General features: G+C 47.7%; 1 protein-coding gene across 3 annotated transcripts in view; it reads right to left on the reverse strand.

Moving 5' to 3' along the window:
* Nucleotides 1–6,158, reverse strand: part of Slc37a3 (solute carrier family 37 member 3) — a 43,832-nt gene extending 37,674 nt beyond the window's left edge. The window contains exons 1-2 of one of the 3 annotated variants that reach the window (XM_075953441.1): nt 6,059–6,158; nt 673–757 (exon numbers count right to left, since the gene is read on the reverse strand). The gene's annotated coding sequence lies outside the window, so the exon portion shown is untranslated. Of the gene's footprint in view, nt 1–672; nt 758–5,685 lie in introns of all 3 variants that reach the window. The other 2 variants (XM_075953442.1, XM_075953443.1) reach the window with 2 other exon arrangements.
* Between the last annotated feature and the right edge of the window lie 2,624 nt (nt 6,159–8,782).

Below are 8,782 nucleotides of genomic sequence, written 5' to 3' on the forward strand. Positions count from 1 at the left end.
AGTGAGCCACTGAGCCAGCCTGGGCTATTACAGAGCAGACACTATCTCAGTAAGTAAATAAAACATACACGTTTTTAAGTGAAAATGTTCTGTATTAGTAACATTTGATGAAAATCCACAGCATAATGAAAAAGGGAGGCTGGTAGAAGAGAAACCATACCACAGCAGCCACCCACCCCCAGCCTTCCAGCCCCCGTCATCCCCTGGCATGGTCTTCCCCCACTGCCCAGTCCACCCTCCCATCAGGCCTTCTGAAAACACAGAGAGAGTTAACTAATCCCACTTCCTGATAGACACCTTGCTGTCTCTACGGCAGGTGCTCAAGAAGCAAGCATTCCTCTCACAGGCCACCTGCTTCAAAACCCCAAGGGGTCCATGCCCACCCTGCCCCGGGGAGGCTTTCCCACCACTCTGCCTTCCAGAAGTAGCCCCCACATTGGACAGCTCCTGTTCAGAGGTCCTTTCCCAGCACCCCCCTTAAATCCCTCTGTAGTCTACGTCTTCTCCACTTATCCTCTCCCCGTGTCCCCAAGAAGTCTCATTCCAAGGGTACAACTCAGGCCTGTCATTAGCTCCCGCAGATGAGTTCGAAACACCCTTGCCTCTGATACTTCAAGCTCCAGCACTCATTTCATTCAAATCAGGTTCCTCCCCTTGCCCGTACTTCCTTACCAGATTAAGTGCCGCCATCTCCCCAGTGGGTCTTTTCTTCTCCCAGGCCTGGCCCGCTTCCTTCCCTGTATCCTCACAGCGAGCTCTGTCAGAGAAAAATCACACAAGCGGGCTGACTTCAGATTCAAACCACAAACCTCAAAGGGCAAGCAACACTGCTGGGCAATCCTCCCACACTTCCCTAACAACCCTGCTTTCTCAACCTCTGAGACAGCGAGCGCTTTCTCCCTTCCCTTTCTAAACTTCCAGGATCTTCCTCTGCTCTGTCGCCCAGTCCTGTGGCTTTAGAGCAACGCTTCTCAGATTCCCGCCACTAACCCTAACACTCCAGGGTTCCGGTATCTCTCCACAGACCTAAAATAGGATCCATTTCCTCCAACTCTATTCCTCCCCTGGGAGTCCTCCCCTCAGAAATAACACCTGCATCCCTCCTGTGGATGAACGAAGTAAACAGTATTAATTCTTCATTTTCCCCTTTCTCTGAGCTTCCACATTCAGCCCCTTACTAAATGCAGTCCTTTTTACCTCCAAAATATATCCCAATGAACCCCCTGCCACCACCCTAAGATGACCTGCCCTCATCTACCCCCCTGCCCACTGTAACAGGATTTCGCTCCCTAAATATTCACAGCACCCCCAAATGATTCTTCACACATTAGTAAAACTACATTTTTTTTTGTATTTTGTTGGGGTTTTTTTTTTTTGGTTTTTTTTTTTTTTTGGTTTTTCGAGACAGGGTTTCTCTGTAGCATTTGGAGCCTGTCTTGGAACTAGCTCTCGTAAACCAGGCTGGCCTCGAACTCACAAAGATCCACCTGCCTCTGCCTCCCGAGTGTTAGGATTAAAGGCGTGCGCCACCACTGCCCGGCTGTAAAACTACATCTTACAACATTAATCTGACCATCAGGCAGGGTAGGACATGTGTGAACGCACTTAGGAGGCTGAGGCAGGCCTATGGTTAATTCTGAGATCAGCCTGAGCTACAAAGAAAGACTATCCCCGAAACACATAATTCAAAGGTTAGCTAGCTACAGTATTGCTACCAAAAATGTAGGCTAACATTAAGTTGCAAGGACAAAATATGCACGGCCCCAGGTTCATTATTAGCCCCATCAAAAAAAGGGGGGGAAAGGGGGAGGAGGAATCAACTTCTGCTTACAACCTTTTGATGGCTTTCCAAGAAACTTGTCAGTTTTGTCAAAAAGAAGAAGAAGAAGAAGAAGAAGAAGAAGAAGAAGAGGAGGAGGAGGAGGAGGAGGAGGAGGAGGAGGAGGAGGAGGAAGAAGAATAAGAAGGTCTTCTTTGCAGAGCCTTTCCAGTGTGTCTGTCTGTCTTAGTTCCCAGTAAGAAATGGGTGTGACTAAGGGATGGGGAACATCAGGGCTGGTGGGGTCTGCCTGCATAGACTGGGCTGGATGGCTGAAGGTTGTTTTACTGTACTTCCCAGTGGTAAGCTTGGTCATCACTAAGAAAAATACCTGATGCAAACCACTTAAGAGAAGGATTTACAATGGCTCACAGTTCAGAGGCGGCACTCCATGCTTGGGTCAACCGACTCTGCGCCTATAGCAAGACTGAATGTCAAGATGGAGGGGCATGGGGAGAGGGAAATGCTCACCTCACAGCAAGCAGCTAAGGAAGCATGGGAGCCACAGGCAGCAGGCGAAGTCAAGATTCACCCTTCAAAGGCAGGCCCCCAGATCGCCTTCCACCAAGACTGACCTCCTAACAGCCTATTGGGTAGGAATTCAGCGGTAGCTTAGCTGTTGATGAAGTTAGCATCCTGATGATGCAATCATTCTCAAGGGCATTGCCACCTAGGGATCAGGACCTCACCAAATGAGCTTTGTGGGAAGAGGCCTCGAATACAAACCACAGAGCAGAATATCAAATGATATAAAAGGGCGGAGAGTAACAGGAAGACCGCCCCGCTTCCCACCCCCACCTCCCATCTCCAAACCCCTGTCTGATGAGTTCCTTTCCTGTTCTGGCAGACTCTGGATCTCAGCATTCACCCCAAGCAGAGCCCTTCAGACAAACACACTTCCAAGCACACAGCACACAGTCCGGGCCCTTTTCTTCCTCACCATCAGAGGCCATCTATTTTCTCAGCACCTACACACCTGCTGCTTGAGTCCGAGCAGGTCCCATTATGTGAACAAATAAATCCTTATCTATTGTACCAGTCCCCACTGGGCGGCTGAGTGGTTTCCAGTCCTCTGCCAGGCCACAATCTACTCTTTGTCCGCTTGCCTCCTCTCCCTCCCCCCTTCCTACACCTCCCCCCATCTCCGATTCCTGAACCCACCAAGGCATCTCTTTTGGACCTTGGTGCTTTTCTCTTGGTTCTCTACAACAGCTTGGTCTTCCCTTTCTGGGGGTCATTACTCAGATGTCACCTCCCCAAGAACTACTCGGACCACTCATCAAAAATACTTCCCCTTGGGGCCAGGTGTGGTCACATTTAACGCCAGCACTCAGGATACAGAGGTGTTTGGGGTCAGCCTGGTCCACAAAGCAAGTTCTAGGCCCGCCTACAAGACACCAGAGCTTCACAGTGAGACCCCATGAGCAGGATACTGAAGCACACTGCCCAGCTAGGAGGGAGTGAAGGTGAGACTGCTCTCAAGTACTCAGCGGTTCAAGGTCAGCATCACAACAAGACTTCATCACAAAACACTAAATGCACTGGCCTTGGAGATAACACGAAATATGGTCAGTCCCACCTACTCAAAGTCGACAACAGACACTGCCATTTCAAGGCCTGTGTGGACTACGGAGTGCAATAACAGACGACAGCCTGGGTAACATTGAGATCCTGTCTAGAAACAAAAATAAAATAGAACTAGACATGGCTCAGTAGTAGAACACTTGCCTAGCATACATATGCAAGGCCCTGGGTTCAAGTCCCTGTACCAATAAATAAATAAAAAGTTTCCATTCCCATTTCTGCTTCTTTAATGATACATGTTTACTGTTCATCTGTAAACTCCATTTTAAAAAATGGTGTCTTTCTCTGTACTAAGTCCACAGCTGTATCCCTAAGACCTCCCAGAGCACTCAGACCATCAAAATAAAACACAAACTTTGTCAATGATTTCTCTCTTTCTTTTCTTTTCTTTCTTTCTTTATTTATCTATTTATTTATGAGATAGGGTTTTTCTGTGTAGCCCTGGCTGACCAGAACTCTCTGTAGACCAGGCTGGCCTTGAATTCACTGAGATCCACCTGCCTCTGCCTCCCACTTGCTGGGGTTAAAGGTTTATGTCACCATCGCCCAGGGTCAATGATTTCTTTAGCTGAATGCCTGCCTACAAGACACCAGCATCCTGATAGGGTCTTTGCACATATAATTGGAGCCAGCTCTCCAGGTGGCTTTCAGGTGAGAAAAAAAAATCTCAGAAAGTAATTTCTCTCCTGAGAGACAAAGCATGCACTCGAATCCAGCTCTAACTAGACTCCACAGCATATTGTGTAAGCGGGAAAGTTAAAAGAGAAAACACGCCAGGCTGTGTAATACATAATTAGAATTACCACATCTTAAACCCACTGGTATGTAGTTGAGGACAGGAAAAGTCTAACTTATAAACAAGTGTGGTTCCCTTGTACCCTCAAATGGGCAGAACTGGCAATCATCCGACTCTCAAGGACTTGGTTTTTACATGTGTACTCAAAGTACTGGTAGATAGAAAGGCATCAGACGCATCGCTGAGTTCGGCGATTTCACAGTACTTTATGTGCTATCGTTTATGTGCCAATACTCCGCACTTAAACAGTATCTTTCTGATCTCTCGTCATCTAACTAGAAACTATTGACCAATTCCACGCACATTCCTTCTCTTTTCAAAACTCGAGCCTACCCAAGTATACACTCCTATGATCCCAGCAGGAAGAGCCTAAATTTGAGGCCAGCCTGGATTACAGAACTACACCCTGTCTCAAAAACAGGCAGAGTACACATTCATTTGGGAGCCTGCCTTAGAAGCAGGGTTTGGTCAGTGGGAGAGTGTTTGACCAGCATACACTACACCTGCCGTGCTAGTAAACAGTAGCAAACCTAGCGTGCCAGAGACAGGAAGATCAGAAGTTCAAGATTATCTCCAGCTAGACAGGGAGGTGGAGGTGACCTGGACAACATGACACCTGTCAACACACACCAAATCTAGTAATTTTTTTTCTTTTCTTAAAACTGCCTCATTACCAAAGATGTTTAAGGACCTAGCTATCTGTGGCAGGGTTCTAAAACCACACCCTTTTATACCAAGGTTCCTAAGACCACATTCTCCTTATTTGCTATTTTTGGACACGTTCCAAAGACAACTACTTTCTCCTTCCTCCTCCAGACAAAGCACTAACCATGCCAATGGTCACTGTAATGACATGTCACCCTCACTAATGAACAGGCACCCATCCAGAACCTTAGACAGTGAACACTGAACCTGCTTGCTCCTGAGAGCCAGAGAAAGACCACCCATTACTCTGACATGAAAGTTCAAGTCTATTTAGTTCACTTCTTTGAGGCTCAATTTCCTCACTTAAGGATTAAATGAAAAGATTTACTGCATTTTTTAGGGCAGTCTGTCAGACAGGAAACATCTGGCAAATGGCGAAGAAATAATCCAGCCATCAAAGAAGCAAAGGCGCTCTTTTCATCGGCGAGTATTTCGTAAACTCAGAAACGTGTGTGAAGATACCAAGCAATGGTTAGAGGCTAGCAATTACAAGTCTGGTTTTGCTCGCCCTGGCAACTATGCTTCCTCTAAAACATTTCAGTAAGTAATCACGGCATCGCCTAACGTATTTCAGGAAACATTAAAACTAAGTGGACACATTCCCATTGTCCCTATCAAAATTAAGAACAGGCCACACTCTGCAAATAAGAGTCAAAGAAAGATGAATAAGTAACAGAGCCGAATTCTTGGTAGTTACTAGAAAACAAAAGCCTAGTTTCTCCACGAAGTCCGTTCTTCTCTCTGACCTCGGTGCAACCTATTCAAAAGCCTTCCACCCTACCTGAAAAGAGGCCTCCAATGGCTAAACCATGAGCCCTCTTCTTGGGTTTCATTTTTCTTCAGTTCAAATGTCCCATGATCCAAGGCCAAGGGACCGATGGTTGGAGGGGTACAAGTCTCCCCCCGCCGGGGGATCGCGTGGGCTGGACTGAGGCCACCTTCCCTCTAGGGTGTCCTCCTCCCCTGCGGTGCACACAAGCCTCAGGACCGAGCAGTGGCAGCACCGGGAGCTCCGGTGGGGTCCGGAGGGGTCCAGCGGCCAGCCGTGCCCGCGCCGCCACACGCACCAGCTGCCCGCGCCTCCGGCACCCGAAGTTCCCCGCGCATCCAGCCGGGCTAGGGCCCCAAGCACCCGGACGCACGCAGACTCGCACCTGAGACCCGCCGAAGTACCGACTCCGCTATACTCGGGCTGCCAGCAGCCCCCGCCGCCGCCTCACCCAGCAAAGTGGCCAGAGCTTCCGGACCTCACGTGACCCAGTGTACAGGGGCATGCCGGGAGCTGTAGTCAGTCAATGCCGCTTCACCTGCATGCAGAGGGCGGGGACGGTGGCCAAAAATGTTAGCTGGAAAGAGGTAATGAGTGAGAGATATGATTTGAAAAGAATTGGAAGGCTAGCCATTTTTTCAAAAAGAGGCTTTATTCTGCTTTAGATTTTTGTTTCATTAAATGCAGTTCACGGCTCTACACCCCATCGCCACTCCACCAAAATAAATCATGCATATTAAGATTCCCAGCAGCGTCAGGAAGTGGCACACCTTTAATCCCAACACTCGGGAGGCAGAGGCAGCCTTGTGAGTTCGAGGCCAGCCTGGTCAACAAGAGCTAGTTCCAGGACAGGCTCCAAAGCTACAGAGAAACCAAAAAAATATTCCCAGCAGCAGGACTGGAGAGATGATTAAATAAATAACTCAGTTCATTTTTTTTTTTTTAATGAGGCTGGAGAGATGGCTCACTGACTGCTCTTCCAGGAAACAGGTCAGCACCCACATGGTGACTCACAACCACTACAAGTCCAAAGGACTCGACATCCTCTTCTGGTTTCCACGGCGCTGCACAGACGACAGGCGTGGCATACACTTACATAGATAAACACATACACAAAAATAGAAAGAGGCGGAGGAAGACGCCACTGCCGCCACCAAATCGCCTTTGCAGGGTGTCCAAGACCAGGTAATAAGAACGCTTCGTCATATTTTCAACACTCAGAGCAGGAATCCAAAAATCATGATAAACACAAAACACACATCTAAGCATGTTCAAGAAACACCACCATAGGGATGTTGTGTCAGGTGTTGGGTTCACACGGGTCTGTGGAAGAAACAGGGTCACTTTAGGATGATTTGTAGCCTTTGAGCTGCTGGTGAACGGCTTGACTGTAGCTTTGCAAACAGTATTTTATTGTTAGACAATTTACACCTTAGCAAGTCAGTTTTCACACACCAAAACCTCTTATCTGAAGCTCCCCAAAGGGACAAATGCCAAAGCAATTCCCAGTCACAGGACACCTCGGTTTTCTGAGTCCTCCCAGCAACCAAGTTTTGCATAGGCTTTGAACCCTTTAGGAAACACGCAGACAAGATTTACATACTTCAAACAGAAGGTAGTGGACACAAAAGGCAGATCCAGGCCCAGGTGCCAACCCTTGAATCAAACCAGCTGCAAAGCTTTGCGGGAGCCAGCTCCAGTGGTCATGTGATAAATGTTGCTTTCTGGGGCACTCCTGGACCTGATTTAGTTCACAGTTACTCTATGGCATTGGTGACGCTGGCCAAATTTCTCTCGTCTTGCACACCTTTTAGCCAAGGCTTACCAAAGGCCCGATGGCTTCTGGTTAGGAAAGCTGAAGTCGCAGCAACAGACCCAAGATCCTCCAGCAGAAGAGAGGCTGATACAAGGAGCTAAAGCAGAAAGCCTTAGGGCCAGCCAAACCCCAACACGAAGACATCAAAATGTTTTTACAGCTCAGGATGCACAGGAAAGGGACAAGAGGGGGTGGAGAGCGGTTGCTCTTCCAGAGGACCTGGATTCAATCCCCAGCACCTACATGGTGCCTCATAACTGTCAGGTGAGACAATGGGGGCTTTTTTTTTTTAAAGATTTATTTATTTAGTATACAATATTCTGTCTGTGTATGCCTGCAGGCCAGAAGAGGGCCCCAGACCTCATTACAGATGGTTGTGAGCCACCATGTGGTTGCTGGGAATTGAACTCAGGACCTTTGGAAGAGCAGGCAATGCTCTTAACCGCTGAGCCATCTCTCCAGCCCCCTCATAACTGTCTATATGGGTATTTGATATCCTCGTCTGACCTCCTCCAGCACCAGGCATGCACATGGTACACAGACATGTGTGCGAGCAAAACACCTTACACAGTAAAATAAAATAATTTGTTTATAAAGGGAGGGAGACTCAGGTAAGGGAGAAATATATCCGTCCAGGCCAATAACGGAAGTGCCTCGGTTTTAAACAGGTGTGGGCAAAAAGCAACACCTAGCAAGTGGATTTTCAAATTGTACGTACTTCAGCTTTTCCATCTGTGGATTTGAAAATGAAGTAAAAGGGGAGATGAGATACTGGAGACGGTCCAGTGGTTAAGGGCAGATGCTGTTCGTCTAAAGCACCCAAGTTCAGTTCCCAGCACCCATCAGGCAGCTCACCACCTGCCATAACTCTAGTTCCAAGAGATCCTTTACCTTAATTTGGTCTTCTCAGGGACCCGAATATGTCACACACACACACACACACAAACACACACGGCTCCCTCATTCACATAAATAAAAATTAAAAATCAATTAATTGAAAACCTAGAAGTGATGTAGAAAGGCAACCAGCAGGCTATTTTAACCCTTGATTTCCACCTCCAGGTGCCCTCCCAGTATGCATTGTGGGCTGGGTCTGAGCCAACTGACTTTTTTTGGTTTTGACCATAATCATCACCAAAAGAAAGAAAAAAAAAGAAAGAAAACATTTGCAGCTCCCGCCAGTGACACTGACATTACAGGGCCTTATTTTCCGCCCCAGCCCACACGTTTGTGGTGGATCTTGACCTAGTTTCCAGGTGATGCGTGTGACAGAGGATCTCAAAACCACAGCCG

The sequence above is a fragment of the Microtus pennsylvanicus genome, chromosome 19 (genome assembly GCF_037038515.1).
Source record: "Microtus pennsylvanicus isolate mMicPen1 chromosome 19, mMicPen1.hap1, whole genome shotgun sequence".
NCBI classification, from domain to species: Eukaryota; Metazoa; Chordata; class Mammalia; order Rodentia; family Cricetidae; genus Microtus; species Microtus pennsylvanicus.